Source organism: Ambystoma mexicanum, chromosome 6q (genome assembly GCF_040938575.1).
Source record: "Ambystoma mexicanum isolate Mex_15411 chromosome 6q, UKY_AmexF1_1, whole genome shotgun sequence".
Taxonomy (NCBI): domain Eukaryota; kingdom Metazoa; phylum Chordata; class Amphibia; order Caudata; family Ambystomatidae; genus Ambystoma; species Ambystoma mexicanum.
In genome coordinates, this window is record NC_090937.1 from 120,326,935 (window position 1) to 120,344,688 (window position 17,754).

Sequence of the window (17,754 nt, forward strand, 5' to 3'; positions counted from 1 at the left end):
CATCATTACTCTTTGCTATGGAATCATTCCATCATTGTATCCTGTTTAGTTATCCATTATACATTATGAAGTAGCATCATTAGACTATCCACATTATTAGACTGCCACTTTGTATGCATTTGTATTTGCTTATAGAATGACACACTGTCATATTTGAAGAGCCATGTAGTGCCATTTAGAATGGCAAATCGTTATATTTGTAGTTGCACATGTAGAGATATTTATGTATTATGTATGCATGTATGTAGAGAGACACGTATGCATTGTACTTAGTATATGCATGAAGTTTGCATATAGATAGCGCTTGCCATTGTGAATGAGAGAGTAAGCACTATAGAAAGAATGAGGCCTATGGCATTATAAAGCCATTTCTGAATGGAGACACACAGAAGCGCCATTTGGTTCTGTGGGGGTTGTTATAGTACACTGTGAAGGAAAAGAATGCAAACAGTTGCTTGGCAGGCAGACAGATAACACAACCCTTGTCCGAGTGGAAAGGGCCTGGCTTATCAGCATGGCTGTGTTTCGCGCATACAGAGAAAAGGCGGTGGCCACATGCAGGGAGTGCTTTGCCTTGCACACAGACACGGAAAGAGGGATTTTGTAAAGCTAACAGTGGAATGAATGGAGGAATAGATGGTAGGATGGTACCGCAGACAGAAGGCCATGAGATAGATAGGCCGAAATGTCACATTGACAAAGGACACAGAGTGAAAGAACATGCAACATAGACTTTTAGGCACTGCTCAAATATAGAATTTGCTGACAGACAGAGAGAGGCATTTTAGCTTAGAGAACGAATGTAACCATAGGGATTTGTATACGTCATTGCACAGTACAACCAGATGGGAAGCTTTAGAAGTTTCTAGTTGTTGGAGTTGGAGTTCCATGAGAGAGAGATGTCTGGTTGTCATGAGATCAAGAGATGCTGGTTCTAGATGGTGCTAGATGGAGTTTTGGATGGAGTTGCTCTCTTTGATGATTGAGAGACAAGCGTTTGATTGGCAGTGATGTAGCCTTGGCAGACCAGCTTGGGAGCGATCGAGAGCTTGGCGGAGGCATTGAGGCAGTTCGAGTGACCAGATCTTGAGAGAGAGAGACCTGGCCCTGACACTGACTGGCTGGTTGCAGAAAGTTAGCGGGAGAGGAGAGACACAGACCTGGAAGGGGAGTATTGCTGAATAAGACTTGTGCATGGGGGAATTAGAACAGACACTCACACAGAGCTTTGGCTGACATGATAGATGGGGAAATCAGACAGGGATTGTGACTAGAGGGAGAGAGTGAGGAATGGTGTGGATTGGAGAGGAATGCTGAAGGCTGGCACTTGCCATGTGTATATTGCATTAGACATTATAGATCCAGTTAATCACAGACTTGCATTAGAAGCCTGTAAGGCTTATAGTTATTCCACTGCATGATAGATTTGCACCAAAATTATAAAGGTGCAAATTCGAGATTTGCATAGTTTTAGAAGTGTTTGCATCATGCATTGCTGTGCATAAATACATGTATTCTATTGTTATAATGGAATCGATTCATGTGTTTTCTTTGTGTCTTATGTTATTGTGTCCATTGGTGTAAAATAGGAGTATGCTGTTAGGAGTGCTCTAGAAGTAACACAGTGCACAAAGGCCCTGAGATACAGAGCAGGGGGGGGCTGGATCCACACCCCCCTAGGAGTTGTCTAAGACTGGTGCATTGTTGCCCAAGGGGGGCTAGACCATGATAGGAATTGTTTTAGGAATAGCACTCAAACAAGGAGTTAGATGGGGGAGCTATATTTTTTACTAGAAGACTCAATTTCTTCCACTGTGTTTAAGTTCCCATAGATATGAGACTTCATTTGTGGCTAATCTCACAATTAGGCAATGTGTGTGGTAAAGTGAGTATAGTTTTCCAGATGTTTCCTTTCCAAGCATTTTAAAATTCTTCCAAATTTCCAAAATGGCCTCAAGGCCATAGGTCAGGACAGGAATGTTTTTATTTAATATTTAACAGCAGGCATTAGTGAGAACTTGCAGAATTCATAGGGGGGTCATTACAAGTTGGGCGGTAAGTACCGGTCATTACCGGCATGGAGCAACTACCGTGTCCGTGCTGGCAATAGACCGTTAAAAGCGGCCTATTATGAGTACGCGGGCACGAGCATTGCGCCATGCTGGTAATGACCCCACCGCCATGCCGTAAAAGGGCGAAAAATCTCCCTTTCCAGCATAGTATGAAGTGCAAATAGCTCCACCGGAATCCAAGCCATCGGCATTAGCGGTCACCGCTAATAAGCAGAACCGGAAGTAGCGTCATCCCACAGGAACGGGAAAGAGCACAGCGGCCATCTTTAAAAACACAATCCATTGCCATCCACCACAACCAGGAGGCATCTGTCCCCCAGAACTCTACCACACATCCACCAATACCTGCTGCATCTCACCATGCCGAAAGCAGTTCAAAAAAGCACAGATCGCCTGCGCAAGGAGCACTTCTCCCGAGAGGAGTTGACCATGCTGGCGGAGACACTGCAAGAACATGCAGATGTGGTGTTCTCCACCGACATGTCCCGACCTGCACTGCAGCGCAAGAAGCAGATTTGGGCGGAGGTTGCGCAGAATGTAAGTGCCGTTGGCACCACACCCCGCACTCCTAAAGATGTCCATAAGCGCTGGGACGATCTGCGTTTATGCGTGCGGAGCATCCTCTCTGCCAACCGCAACCTGGGGTTGGCGACAGGCAGAGGTGCGGACTCCCCCATCAAGTTGCAACCATGGGAGGAGATCTGTGCCAGCACCATAGGGACGGAGGCAATTGGGGGAGTGGGGGACATGGAGCGAGAAGCCCCATCATCGGCTGATGCCCGTAGGTGTCCCAAATGAAACAATGCTAATACCAACCCGATGATGTCCACCTGAACTGACAGTGCAATGATGTAGAGCAGAGTCCACCAAACACATATGTACAAGACTGCCTATAGGCAGTGCACAGCATCATCTTGTCCACATGCATAATGCACCCCATATGTGTTTCAGCCCAGACGCTTCCATGCATCACCCATGCAAAAGCCAAGCAACCCGTATGTCACTCCCCCAATGTCAATCAACTGCCATTCCATATGAATGCAGCCACCCCAATGCATGCCTGATGCCTGTAGACCCATCACTAACCCTCTCCCTCTATTGGTCCCCCACAGGCACGCATTCAGACAGTGGTGACAAGGACCCTAGGGAGGATGATGCCACACCACAAAAGAAGGCCAGGGGCAAGGAGGGAGAACACTGCCCCTCGACTTCAAGGGATAGAGGCCAACCTGCACCACTGCGGAAGGGAAAGAAAACACCAGAGGCCACAGAACCAATGTGCACTACGGACCCCAGAACAGCACCCACACCAGCCACCAGCACCCAGGAGCCAGTGGCAGAAGGCACTGCATCGGCTGCCAGCAGCACAGTGATGGAGACAGCTGCCACAGCAGCCGTGTCGGACGATGAGGCAGATGTTCAGCCACATGGCGCAACTACCACCACAGGCCCCCTGCATTCACCACAACTGTCCCCATGCAGCTTGCACAACAGCACCATGCACGGGCTGTCTCCTGGGGATTCATGGCCCGGCAGTTTCAGCCCCACACCAACTGTGCATGAGGAACAAACCATGTTGGAAACCCCTCACACATCCACCACTGTTCCAACCAGCCAAAAGGGGATCAGGGCTATTCTGAAGCGCCAGGAGGAGCTGACAGGGCTGTTGACACAGTATATCAGGGAATGTGGCCAGGCAAGGGATGACATTAGGGAATGTGCTGCATCCCTGAAAATAGCAATTGAGACCACCTCGAAGGACATTTGCAGCGAATTGACAGCAGTGCGGCAGGTCCTCTCCGAAATGGTGGCAGCAATGCAGGCCATGCATTCGCCACAGTTGCCAGACAACCCGGGACATCTTCCAATGCAAGCTCAACTAGGACCAGCCCCGTGCGTAGGTCTGGTCAGAACCTGCGCAGATCGGACAGGGTGCACCTGGTGCTGGAAGAGGGGGAGGGCTGTAGGTAGAGCCAGGCATACTGGTCCCATGTGGACTAATGGTGCACACCAGTGCACATCATGTGTGGGGAAGTCAAGGGGGGAGGGGAAGGGGGCGAGGGCGTGTGGGGGAGTTGAGGGGGAGGGGATAGAGGGCATGTGGGGGAGTTGAGGGGGAAGGGGGAGAGGGTTTGTGGGGGAGTTGAGGGGGGAGAGGGCGTGTGAGGGAGTTGAGGAGGGAGGGGGGCGAGGGCATGTGGGGGAGTTGAGGGGGGAGAGGGTGTGTGGGGTGGAGGGTTGTGCACTTTGTTATATTTCTTTAATACACCTGTTGGGAAATCATAATTCACATGTGCAGACATTGCTTTTTGTGTACGAGTGCTTTATTGGTGAACAGTCTACAGTGTCCATGTCCCTGAAACACCCAGTGCCCTGAGTGCCACCTCCATGTCACACTCTCCGACTATGTGTGCTAGAAACATTGGTTGATCAGAGTCTGACGCATGGCACGTCCCTCCTGTGCATCGCTGCCTCCCTAAAGTGCAGCCCCATCTCCACCCTCCTCATCGTCAGGTGGTTGCAGCGTCAGGGGGCATAGGCACATTCCGTCTGATGCACATATTGTGTAGCATGACACATTCCATGATGATCTTGGCCACCTTCTCATGGCCGTACAGGAGTGCCCCACCAGACCTGCTGAGGCAGCGAAACCGTGCCTTCAAGATGCCAAATGTCTGCCCAATCACCACACGGGTACGTCTATGCGCACAAGTGTTGTCCTCCTCGTGCCTGTTCTGTGGGTTCCGGACTGGGGTAAGGAGCCACCTTTTCAAGGGATAGCCTGCATCAGCTGCATGTGGGCAACAATGTATATGTGTAAGTCATCACATCATATGGGACCTGTATCAATGACACCATAGCATGCATTTATTTCCTGATTGCAACCACATGTCCATGCATGAATGGAGACACACGATGTGACTGCTATGTGTGTATTCCTCTTATGGACAGGTGTGGTGCCATAGTCCAGTGGGCGCAGGGGGGTCCTATTCCTTGTGAGTGCTCATGCACTGTGTTAGTCCATGCCGGTTGTTCCCATGATCTGGCTGATGTGCAGTCATTTGTATGCTTTCATCCTGTCACCGTTGATGGCAGCCTGATGATGATCTCACTATACACAACAAATGGTGACATGCATTTTTGTTGGACCTCTGTGTCAGTATAGTGGTGTATTAATATATTTGGCCCTCATGTGACTCCTTTGTACGCAGTAATGGAGGACTGTCCTTTCAGTTGATGGTATTTGGTGCTGTGTATTGGCCATACTAATTGCTTGTAGCTGCATTGTGTTGCGGGGAATACGGTCTGATTGAGTACAGTGCACATATTGATGGCTATGGAATGGTTGTAACACTGCATCATTTACATGGTAGGGCAGCTTACATCTTGCATTATGTGGTCAGGTGTCAGGTCGAGTCTGGCCTGCTTTGGGGTATGAGCATGGTCCATTCTCTCAGGCACTCGCAGCCAGGTGAAGTATGCATCTCTCCCCCATCTCAGCCAGTCGAAGTATGCATCTCTTCCCCCTCCCATCTCAGCCAGGTGAAGTATGCATTTCCCCCGCCACTTCTCAGCCAGGTGAAGTATGCATCTCTCCCCCCATCTCAGCCAGGTGAAGTATGCATCTCCCCCCCATCTCAGCCAGTTGAAGTATGCATCTCCCCCCTCCCCATCTCAGCCAGGTGAAGTATGCATCTCTCCCCCAATCACCTACCCACATCGCATTTCCATGAGCCTAACATGCAACTCACCGAGAAGCCAGGATTTCTGCCCTGCATATCGCTCCATGTAGCGTGGTAGCGTGGAGGTCCGCATGACCATTGAATAATGGGTTGATCCGGGGAATCGAGCACAACAATGTGTGATGATCTTGTTTGAGTCACATACCATTTGGACGTTGATGGAGTGGTATAACTTACGGTTGCGGTCCGCTACCTCCCTGGCATGTGGGACCACCATTTCCACATGGGTGCAGTCGATGGCGCCAATACAATCATGGATGCCGGCCAGTGAATGGAAACCAACTTGGGTGTTTGAGACCTCCTGGGCTGTCCGTGGTAAGAAAATGTGGTCGCCAGTGTGCTTCAGGAGGGCATCAAGCACTTGGTTCAGCGTACGTGAGAATAATGGTTGTGATATGCCATGCATGTGCCCCACTGTGTGTTGGTAGGTGCCTGTGGCCAGGAAGTGGAGCACAGACACTACCTTCAGTAGGGCTGGGATGGCAGTGTATATTTCAATCAGGCTGACAATGTCATATATCATGTCCACAATGGTGGTGATGGTGTCCCGGTCCAGACGGTACAGGGTGTGGATCTGCTCAGGGGTTAGTTTGTATGGACTGGCTCTGATGCAAGGGATTGGGGGCTGCCTGCGTGGTACCACTGGCTGCACTGGTGGGGCATGCTGGGCCTGCCTAACCCTCATTCTCCTCCTGCATCTCCTCTGTGCTGCCTGTTGTTGTTGTTGTTGTTGTTGTAGCTGGAGTTCCACTGCAATCATGTCCTCCAGCCCCAGCATTGCTAATAGTATGGGAATCATTTTGGTGTGTGACTGGGTGTGGGAAGGGGTGGGGTGTGCTCCTTTTGTGCTGGCTCAGTCTATATTTCCTCCACCTGTGCTGATTGTGTGCACCTGTGGCAGTTGGGAACACTGCACATGGCCGTTTACGGGTGGTCCGTGATGCCGGTATTTGCTCCATGCCGGTAAGGTACTTTTCGGCCTTCAGTGGTCCGTTATTTGCATGGCCGCCTGACTTGTGATGTCCTCCTGTTTACGCCATGCCAGTATTGCCGCCATGAAGGGTCGCGTGCCCGCGCCATGCCGCTATTAGAGGCACCGTTAATTACGGTGCCGCTAATAGCGGACTGGCGGGTCATGCTCGTCCAGAGCGGTAAGCGATGCTGGTAATCCTTTACCGGCATCGTTATTCACTTACCGCCCGGGTCGTAATGAGACCCATAGTATATTCTTTTAAATTGAACAGTACATATTTTAGCTTTGTTTTTCAATCCATCCACATTTCTAACAATAGAACCTGAGTTGGACAGTTTGAAGCCCAAATATATAAGTTTCTCCTTACAATCAAGCCTAAAGCCTGACACAGCCCAGGTCATAACCTTTGGGGACCTCAATTTGGTGAAAATTAGTACTATGGATTTATGCAGATTTATAGTCAAGTTATGTCTCCCTGCATACTCCGAGAAAGCATCAAACTTTCTCTGGAAGCGGTTCCATGTGATATTAATTAATCAACTAATAACGAACACCTTTGTAAAAAACGTTTTCAATTTGGGGGATCCCCCTAAACCACATTTCCCTAGATGTATTACCCCACCCCAAAACCCTCCCCACCCGTTTTAAACCCTTACCATACCCCCATATATGTTTTTTAATTTTATTATTTATTTATTGAGTGAGTGATATAGCTTTATCCAGTAAAACATTACACAGATACTTCAATATACAACATTACAAATTATCTTTTTTTTAAAAAAAACGAATTTTGCAGTAGTAAAAAACTAGATTCATTGAACAGCATTAACAAAAGCTAAAACAACAGTTAAAAGAAGTCCTTTAAAAAGCACCATTGCAATCACAAGTTGCTTACTAGGTTCTAAGAGAAGAATCCACCACAAATGTTCATAAGTAAAAAAGGGCCTGTTTCTAAAATATGATTCAAACATTGCTTTATGATGGTCACAAAGTGCAGTGCATTCAATAATTCCATGTTTTAAAGTTTCATTCGACAATGTGCCGTACCAACAGGATCGCTCTACGTTAGACAACTTGTTACTGGTCCCCAAAACATCCTTCGTCAAGAGAACATTTATTTTCAAGCGTAACCAAAAATCCCATCATTTCTTTGTGGGATGTCTAATCAAACATTTCTGCACTCTATTATAAGTTTTAATGTCTAGCACAAAATGCTGAAATATTGTATACGATTCTAGGCAAGATCTGTTCGCAATCCATTTGTTTTCGTACATTTTCTTTTTAACCTTCATAGGAGTGTATTGCAGGTCACACAATGATACATCATTAAGATCGAGAATAGTCAGAGAACCATTGATCCATTGAGTCACAGTAGTGCAGTCACCTCGAGTAACAGAATTATTTAGCTGTTCAAACAAAGTGCCCATTGGGGGAAATAAAATACTTCTTAGTAGCTGGAATCTTTGCCAAGAGACTATGGCCTCCAATGAAACTAGGCCCAAAATATGTCAGATCATGGCCAAGGGAATACTCAGAGGGAGGGATAAAACACACTTCCAAATTATGGCTTCCACTTTCGACCACAATAAACCCTCCTCCCATACCTCTGCCCTATAGATCAATGTGCGGATCAATATTTGATTGTACATTTTAATCACTACTGGGGCGAGAGACAATCGGTCATATTTAAAAAAAAAAATCACAGTTGGGTTCCAGCCAAGATGGCTTTTAGTTCAAGGGCCAGATTTGCCAAAATCAATGATTTTTTGAATCTGAAAACTACACCCAAGTATTTAAATTCAGTGACGTCTTCTATTCTTTGGCCGTCAATGAACCAGCAGAAATGTGTTCTCCCAGACAAAGGCTTACGCCGATTCATAATCAAGACCTTGGATTTGGGAACATTAATGTGCAAACCAAGTTCCTTAAAATATTCACCCAACACAGTCAACGAACTTGACAAACCCACTGCGCTACAGTCTTCCTGAGGGAAGTTTGGAGGGATATTTCCTGGGGCAGTACTTACCTGATTGGACCCCTTTTTGTGCCGGGGGAGTCCATACATACCCCAGGATGGGTCTGTTACCCTTGTATCCTGGACTGACATAGTTGGCACATCAGAGGGAGTGTTGGTCTGGTACCCTGCCTGGCTACCACCCAATTGGGTTGGATCCTAGGGTTTCCTCAGCCTCATATTCTGCTTGTTGGCGGGAGGAGTATTTTTAGGCGCCCCATCTCCAAGTCCAATGTCGGAGTATTTTTCACCACTGCTACCTTTTCAGCGTCATGTGTGTTTGATGGTTTGGGGTTTTCAGGGTTGTTTTTGTTTTCAGAGGACTTTTGGACCTCATGAATCTGGGTGGTCTGTTTTATCACTCAATCCAGGGTCCCACGCTCATGGAAATCCTTATTAGTTGGGTCATAATGTATTTCGGGAGCACATGAAAGTATGTGTTAATGTACTCCAGGCTATTTTTGTTTGCCTGTCTAGGGGTCTGTGCAAATGCTTGCTTCAGCTCCTGCACAAACTTTCTAGGCGCTTGGTCTTCCCCACACTGCAGGTTGTATACCACCTTGCAGGCGTCCTGTGGGTTCCTATGAATGGAGAAGTGTTTTAAGATGGTCGCCTTGTAGGTGGACCATTTTTGGTGATCTTGGTCCTCCGGCCCTGCAAAGAAGCTGGAGTATTCCGGGGAGGATGTCCATTTGACAAATTTCATGGAATTTTTATCATTTTGAATGCCAAATGATGTCATCATTTGGTCATAAAGCTCTAGATGCTCAAATACTGAATGTTTGGTGTTCTTATGGTAGGGAGTCATAAAGCTCTTCATGGCCTTTATCTGCCAAATTGGGACTTTCGCAAGACCTCTCTTCTGTTTGGCAGATTTTCTCTTCCGCTGCACCTGAGTCCGCTCACCCTCTGACTCAGAGCTGCTGCTATTGGTGGTCCATTCACTGTCCTATAGGTGCGGTGCCCCCTACCTCTATGAGACTGGGAAAACCACCCAGAATGGTGGGGCCTGCACTCTTCTCTCCTGTGGTGCTGTGGTCTATCAGGGTCATTTACCTTGCACGCCCCTTTTCGCCCCAGAGAGTACTCATCCTCCTTATCCCTCCTTCCATGCACAGTGGTGAATTTCACCCACCTCCCTGAATGTGTGGAGGTTTTTGAGATGCTCTTTTAAGGGCCTAGAGTCTGGGTTTTCTCTGTCTGCAAACGTAGTCCCTTTGTAACTTCATTTTCTGCCAGTCCAACTCTCTGATCTTTTCATCATAGGAGCCCTCCTGGTCAGAAATACCTGCCAGGGTATTTTTAAACTCCCAGAGGCCACCAGTCCGGCCACTTTCCAGTCTGCTTGGTAGAGATGAATATTTATCAATATCTGATAAGGACTGGCCTTCTGGCTCAATTTGACCATGCCTTGGTGAGTCCGCCTGCCTCATGTTTGCCTGTTCTTAGAGAAGCGGTAGGTATGAAGTCAGCTGCACTCTGTACATAAGAGTCGGTGAGTTGGCTTGAGGTCCTTGCTAAGGAGGTCATCACTCCGTAACCAGAGGGAGCTTCTCCATATCCTGACTGGTCATGGTGTCTCAAAGACTGTTTATATTTGATATGCAGAGACCTGAGTTTTTAATTCTGACACCAGTGCTTGAGCGGCTTCAAGCACTTTACTTTGTACCATTAATCGGTCTCTTAGTCCCTTGTTCTCTTCACAATGGAACTCATTTTCCTTCTGTTAGACTTGTATCATCTGCACATATTCAGATTGTTTCTTTTTCAGTAGACTAATCTCCTCCCCTAGTGCAATTATTGCCTGTGTTGCCTGCTCTATATCAAGCTCTGCTTGCCTCAAATGTTCCATTTATTTATTATTTTCTAGCCTCATGTCAGTCAGTTCCTGAGAACATAACTCACTTTTCTCCACTTTCCCCCTTAACTGGAGCACTTCCTGAAACAGGGACTATTCTCTTGACTTAATTTGTTATTTTCTTCCCTTAACTGCTTTCTCTGCTGTTTCAAGATGTTCAGATCTTGGTGCATCTGATCAAATTCACCCTGAGAATTAACCTCCTTAATAATGAACTGGCTGTTTTCAGCTTTCAGTTGGTTAACCTTTGCTTGAAACGTGAAAATGTCCTCTAAGCAGGCTTTATTGTGAGCAACCTGCTCATTTAATGTGTGTTGACTTGTGCTCAGATATTTAACACATTCTTTATACTCCCCTTGCAGTGCAGAAAACATTGCCTCTTGCTCTCCATTTTCTTGCTGCTGTGCTTTCAACTCATCTTTTAACTTTTTAATACTATTTCTGAAGTTTTGCCTCTGTTGTGCTTTCGCTTCTAATTGTTTGAGCTCTTTCTGGGCTTGATTCAAAATCTCTGCCTGGTTTTGCACAGAGGCCACACTATTCTGGTGTCTTTCCTCCATGAACAGCCTATGGAAATACATGTATGCTGTGAGCTGAGACATTTTAATTTGCTCATCTTTGCTGGTCTGTGTCATGTAAACATTTGTCAGGACCTGCTGTAACAGTCCATTATCCTGCCACATGTGAACATTTGAGAGTTAACCTCCTGCATCATTCTAGCTTGCCACATTTCATGTTCTTGTTCTACCCATTCACCTTTAATAAACAATTTGGTTAGGAGCTTCTTCCTGGCCATATTGATTTCTACGCTGCTCATTCTGAAATGTGTTCTACATCTTCCATCTATGGAAGGGCAAACATCTCAACCATATCCCTCCTTAGTTCCCATTCACAATGACAACTCAAAGTCAACATTGTTTTATCTATACACTGCCCTACAATCCAGGGTACAGGTCTGAATGGCACCTTCACAATGCAACACAACTTTCCATCTACTGCAATGTAATTACACCCTAATGAATATTCTGCTGCTACTGCACTGTCACAAGTGAAGACTCTCATCCAAATCCCGAATGAGCCCCAGCTTTGTTGTGTTATATTAGGCAGTCACTCTCAACTCAGGGAGTTCCTTTGCCCCCAAGCAAGGTGGTGTGCACCCAAAGCGATTATCTATATTCAACTTTAGTGAGGCCTCCAACCCCTCTCGCACCACCCCAACAAATAACTCTATACCACCAATGGGCTAGGAACCAGGCCGGTGTATAGTAACAATATATATATATATTTATTTAAGGTTTGACAAAGAAGAATAGCCACCAGGAGATCAACCACCAAATGCTATGGCCCTACACAATATCACAAATTCATATTTCTTGCACCAATTGACAAACTTATGTTTCTAATTAACTGACAGGTACGACAACACACAGGTTCCATTTTGAATTTGGCAGTCACAATTTACATCAGATGTAATTGCAAATTAACCAATAGAAATCATTCATGATACAGTGGAAAAATCGTTTTGGCTTTATTTGGAAAAACGCAATGTTTGGGAAAGAAACTCAATGGGAAAATCGCTTTGACTTTTATTTGAAAAGTAAGGTTTGGAAAAGGAATTCAAATGGGGAAATAATTTTTTAGGCTTTAATTTGAAAGGCAAGGTTGGGAAAAACCTACAAATGAGATGTGATGCTTTGTAATTCTGAATTTGGAATCACTGGAAATAAATGGGAAAATATGTTTTGCGCAATTTGTTCTCTAAGGAAATGCAGGGTTTGAAGATTCTGGGTTTGGATGCAAGGGAATCAATGGGGAATTTCATTTTATCCCCTCACCATTTGCTTGAAAGGGAGCGTTTTAGGATTACTTCTTTTGGGATTCAGGACCCCACCTTCTGGACAGAAGTCAGGAGTTTCAGATGAACAGTCACCCAAGTCTTTCCTCTCTATACCGGCTCTAACCTACTGGGCACAAACTTTGTTAGTTTCGACTCTAACAACTCTCATTCTGTGATTTCCTATATGGGAATTAATTTAATTAACTTCAATTCAATGCGCTAAGGATCTACACAGCTTGCCCCCGCCCCCACAATTTAATGAAAAGGATTTAGGCTGGCTGTTCCCAATACAAATCAATTTAAATGGACAGGGTCACTTGCTATAGTGGAATTAATTTAAATTTGATTTAATAAAAAGTGCCAAGAGCCTACCCAGTTTCACCCCACCTACCCTCTAATGGAAAGGGATAAAGCCAGGTAGCCCCCCACACAATCGATGGCTTTTGAATTAATCTACTTACATGGGATGCCTTGACAATGGGCATCGAGGGAAAAAGCAGGTCTCCTCTGAAGACAGAACAGATCTGGTCAAGGGCTTCAATCAAGGATTTTCTCCTGCACCCAGATGTCCTCTCGCTCCTCTGATGGGGTCCCAGCTAGCTTCTAGATTTCCCTGTCACTGTCTCCAATGCAAGGATTGAGGCCTCTCTGCTAGTTGTTCCTTGCAAGAGTCCGGCAGTAGACTGCCTCCAAGAATAAAGTGGAAAAGCTCTGTTCTGATGCAAAATTCACCTCTTAAAGGGCTAATAACACTTCTACATTATCATAATTGCCACAATAAGGATTGGCTAGCACTCTCCCTTCACCTCCAACCAACACCCCACTGGCTGCTGATGGGAAAAAGAGTTGGGGGGAGGGTGTATGATGTAGGCTGAGAGAGGAGGAAAAATACATCATCCAAAAATTACAGGTTGGTTTTACCTTTTTGGGTTCTGTAAATCTAACAACATGGCATCTGTGGTAATTTTTCAGATAACTACATATATCTATATATGTTCTAATTCTACATTTTTGTTGCGAGTCGGAAAATACAAATTTGATTTTGGCATGCCCTTCCTGGGCAGAGCCACAGTTTTGTGCACTTAGTGGCTGTGCCATAATAGTTAGAACGCTGACACTACATACTTCCAACATTAATTTCAAAGTCTATCACTCGATCAATATTTCCAATATTTCCAGTTCCTCAGATGTATTTTATATGGTCCTGACGGGCTCTTGATACCTTTTAATATGAATACGTGCTAGGCTCACTGGGACACACGATGCTCTTTTTATTTAGGAAAATGTGTTCAATGTTAAACATATGACTGTGCATTATATGATAGGTAGTTTCACATTCTGACCCCCACCTTTTCCCCTCTAAGTTTCCATTTCTCCTTAAACATGTGACCAGTCCATCTGTGCAGGCAAATGTTTATTCTACTCTCTTCTCCTGAGCTTCAGAGCTAATGCACACTTTATGAGGGACTTGGCCTTACAGGTAATTTCCATTGGTTATGTTATCTGTATCACTGTAGTTCCAATCTCTCTTTCTGTATTTTTAACAGTTGGACTGAAACCCAGACCTGTTTCCTTGGTGGGCCCAGCCCCAAAGGTATTGGGGTGAAAGTTTCAGCTCAGAGAGAAAAACAAGTTGCAATTCACAATTCTGACAGAATAGCATTTCAAATGGCCAGTGTGGGGACACATTACTTTTTGTATTGCATCTGGGCCTGCTGGCAAGAAATAAACTCTCACTTTATATCATGTTTGAACAGAAATAAGTTCCCTGTGGATATTAGTCACAAAGATAGGCCAAAGTTACATAAGAAACCAGTGTTCACTTTTCCCCAAACAAAATAGGCCTTTCCCTATAAATGTCATATTATGTGCTGAAATTAAGCCTATTTATTCCTAAAAACGCAGTCTGTCATTCAACTTGATTTCTTAAATGTAAGGCATCATTTCTCCTTTTTAGCTTCCAAATGCCCAGTGTTTAAAATGTATATTTTCTTTCCATGTGCACTATTGCAGTTTTGAATCTGTCAAAGTGAACATGTTCCGTTTTTACACAAAGTCAGCATCTGCAATGCCACATGTCTTTTTGGAATCCATTGGACAATGTTAGTAATATTTCAGTTCTGAGTCACACTTTTCTTCAGCTGAGTGCTTGTACATTCTAACAAAATGGAGGTAGGCCCATTCTCACTCATTCAGCCTTATGTCGAAATCACTGTTTTGTACTGGTTTTATATTTCAATGGAACTCCACACTTAGCCAGCTTCACTCTCACAATGGGGCCAAGCATGGCCTCTCCATCTCTTTCACTCTGGGGCTGTCTTTTTACCCCACAGCGTCCAGATCCCACTCTCTGCACAAAGCCGAATATGTACACCATCTGCAGGCATGCATAGACTTTGTAGTGAGTTTCCGAGCTGAAAATGAGCACATCAGGCCACCATCCGACCCGTCCCACTCCTTGTATCACATCCACTAAGTAGCCAAGCATGAAGGTTCAGGCTAATGAGGTTCGGGTGATTAACCTTCCCCTCAGATTGAGAGAGCAAGTTGACTTTCCTCAGAAGACGCCAAGGAGAGCAGATGGGCATGTTTAGCAACTCAGGATGCCAGGTCCTCCGAGACCAGTCCAGAGCAATCCGAATTAACGTGGTTCTGAATAAGTGCAATCTCCTGAGAACCACCAGAATGACAGGGATCAGCAGGAACACATAAAGCAGGTTGAAGGATACTCAACCATCAGTATGTCCCCCAGATCTCTTTGACACAGAAATTCCCTGGAACAGAACAACTCAGACTTCTTGTTCACACTGAAAGTGAAGAGGTCCACTTGAAAAGCTCCCCAAAAGGAGAAGATGCCATAGAACCACAGCCACATTGCTTGTCTGCATAAGGGCAAGGACGACATACTACCTCAGCTGTTGAGATATTGCAGGGCCACTGTTTTCTCAGTAAGGATCAGCACAGTCATGCATTTCACAGAGGAGAGGAAGGTGACAAGAGCCAGCCTGATCGCCCTCAACTCCAGCAAATTGAGGTATTATCGAGACTCGGAGGGAGACCACATTCGGCTCACTGTTATTTCCAACAGGTGAGCACCCCAACCTGTCAGAGATGCATTTGTTATCACTGTCACCTGGGCCAGTGTTGATGAAACAATGCACCTCTCAACAAGTTGTCTCTCATGGACCGCTACTCAAGATCCTGAGCAACCTGGTCCAAGGTCTGTATAAAGTCCAGCATGTGGCACTGAAACTGTGACCATTGGCAATGGAGGAGCCACTGAAGGGGTCTTGTGCACAGCCTTGCTTCCGGGAACACTAGGATGCAGGAGGCCATGAGGCCTAGAAGGGGTAGAACGGCTGAGGAATGGACTTGTTCCTGGGTTTGGAGGACATTGACTGTACAGAAGCTATTCGCCACTCAGTCCTTGGGGGTTTGCCCTGTCCAGGCGAGTGTCCAAGACTGCTCTGATAAATCAGAGCGACTGGGATGGTGAAACTTGAGACTTTATGAAGTTCAGAGAAAAGCTCAATCTGTGCAATAGAGTTTATGTGTGGAGTAGGTGCTCCGACACTAACTCTGGGGAGCGCGATTGGACAAGCCAGTCGTCCAGGTAGGGAAAGACATGAATGCCCTCCCTAGTGAGGCGAGCCATAACCACTGCTAGTAGCTTGGCAAAACAGCTACGAGCTGAAGAAAGACTGAAGGCAGGAGTGAACTGGTAGTGATTTTGGACCACCATGAACCTCAGGTACTTCCTCTGTTTCTGATGAATCGTACATGCAAGTAGGCATCCTGAAGGTCCAGTCATAACAACCAGTCCTGCAGATTGAGGTTTTGCAGGATCGAGGCCAGTGTAACCATCTTGAATGTGTCCTTGTGCAGGAACAAATTCAGTGGACTCAGAGCCAGTATTGGACACAAACCACAGTCCTTCTTCTGCTCCAGAATATAATTGGAATACCACCCCTTTCCTCGAGTGCAGTACCAGTTCTATCACGCTCTTTGAAAGTAGCTGACAGACCTTCTCTAAGAGGATGGGCTACAGTGGCAAGGTGTTGGTGTAAGGACTATGGTCTGGAGGACACCAGTGGCATCGCTAGGGTAGGGCCAGAGGGGGCTCTGGCCTCCCCTGCAAAATATTGTGCCCCCCCGACCCCAGGGACAGGTGAAGACCTACCCTGGTAGTGTTGGCAAGTCTACTTAAAGAGGGCTTTGCAGCATAGCCCATTACATATTGCCGCTGTACAGAGCTCATTGACTGTACTGCATGCAGCCCTGCCCTTTATCGTGGCCTTAATGACCAGCAATTACTCCTTTGTCTTATGTCTTATCTGATAGGAGTCTCTCAGATGGAATACAGAACCTAACAGCTGGCCTACCTAGTATGTGTGTGCAAGATATTTAAAGTTACACAAAAAAGCTTACCTTTTCAAAGTTAGTAATTAAGCCTACTACTTTAACCTGAAAAAATCGGATTCTTTTATAGGGATAGTTAAATGTTCTACTGGAAGTTTGTAACAAATGTAAACTTTATGCTAGTGACTTTACTACAAAACATTTTTTAGTGATTCTTAAAGTGAGAAAAGTACAGTTGTGTAAAAGGAAGGCTTTTTCAGGCATGCATTATTTTGCATTCTGTGACTTCTATGTTTCCTTTCACTGTGTGAAAATAAAACTACAACAATATTCTTTTGGCTTAACATGTTTCACTACGGATCTACATATTGTAAGGTTACTTTCTTTTGAGATAGTTTACAACTCTCAAGTTTCCAGTGGACAGACATGAGAAGGCCATCCAGTCCTGTTGTTCCCCCCTCTGGATTCTGGGACTTGTATTTTTTTCTATCCCATTCGAAATGTAGGAAAACTACACATCTCATAATTACAAGCATAAACAGGACTCGGTCGCCTTATCACGCATGGCCATGGGAAACGTGAGCACTCTGCTCTATCTGGCAGTATTATAGTAGGCTTTGAAATCCAAAATGTACTTGTTTATAGCAAGTTGAGCTTGAAAGGTATGTTCAAATGCCTAAATGTAGATTGGGTTAAAATCCCAGTTTTACTGTTTAACCAAAGTGTGTGATCCTGCGCAAATAATGTAATCTCTTCCTTTATAATGAACTGACCTCCGCACAGTGAACCATTGTTTCCTCCACTATTGCTGCCAGTCACCAAAATGATGTGGGCTGTCCATAGTATGGCCCCACAGGAGAGTGAGTGAAACATTTTGCTATGCCCTGTTATGCTATGT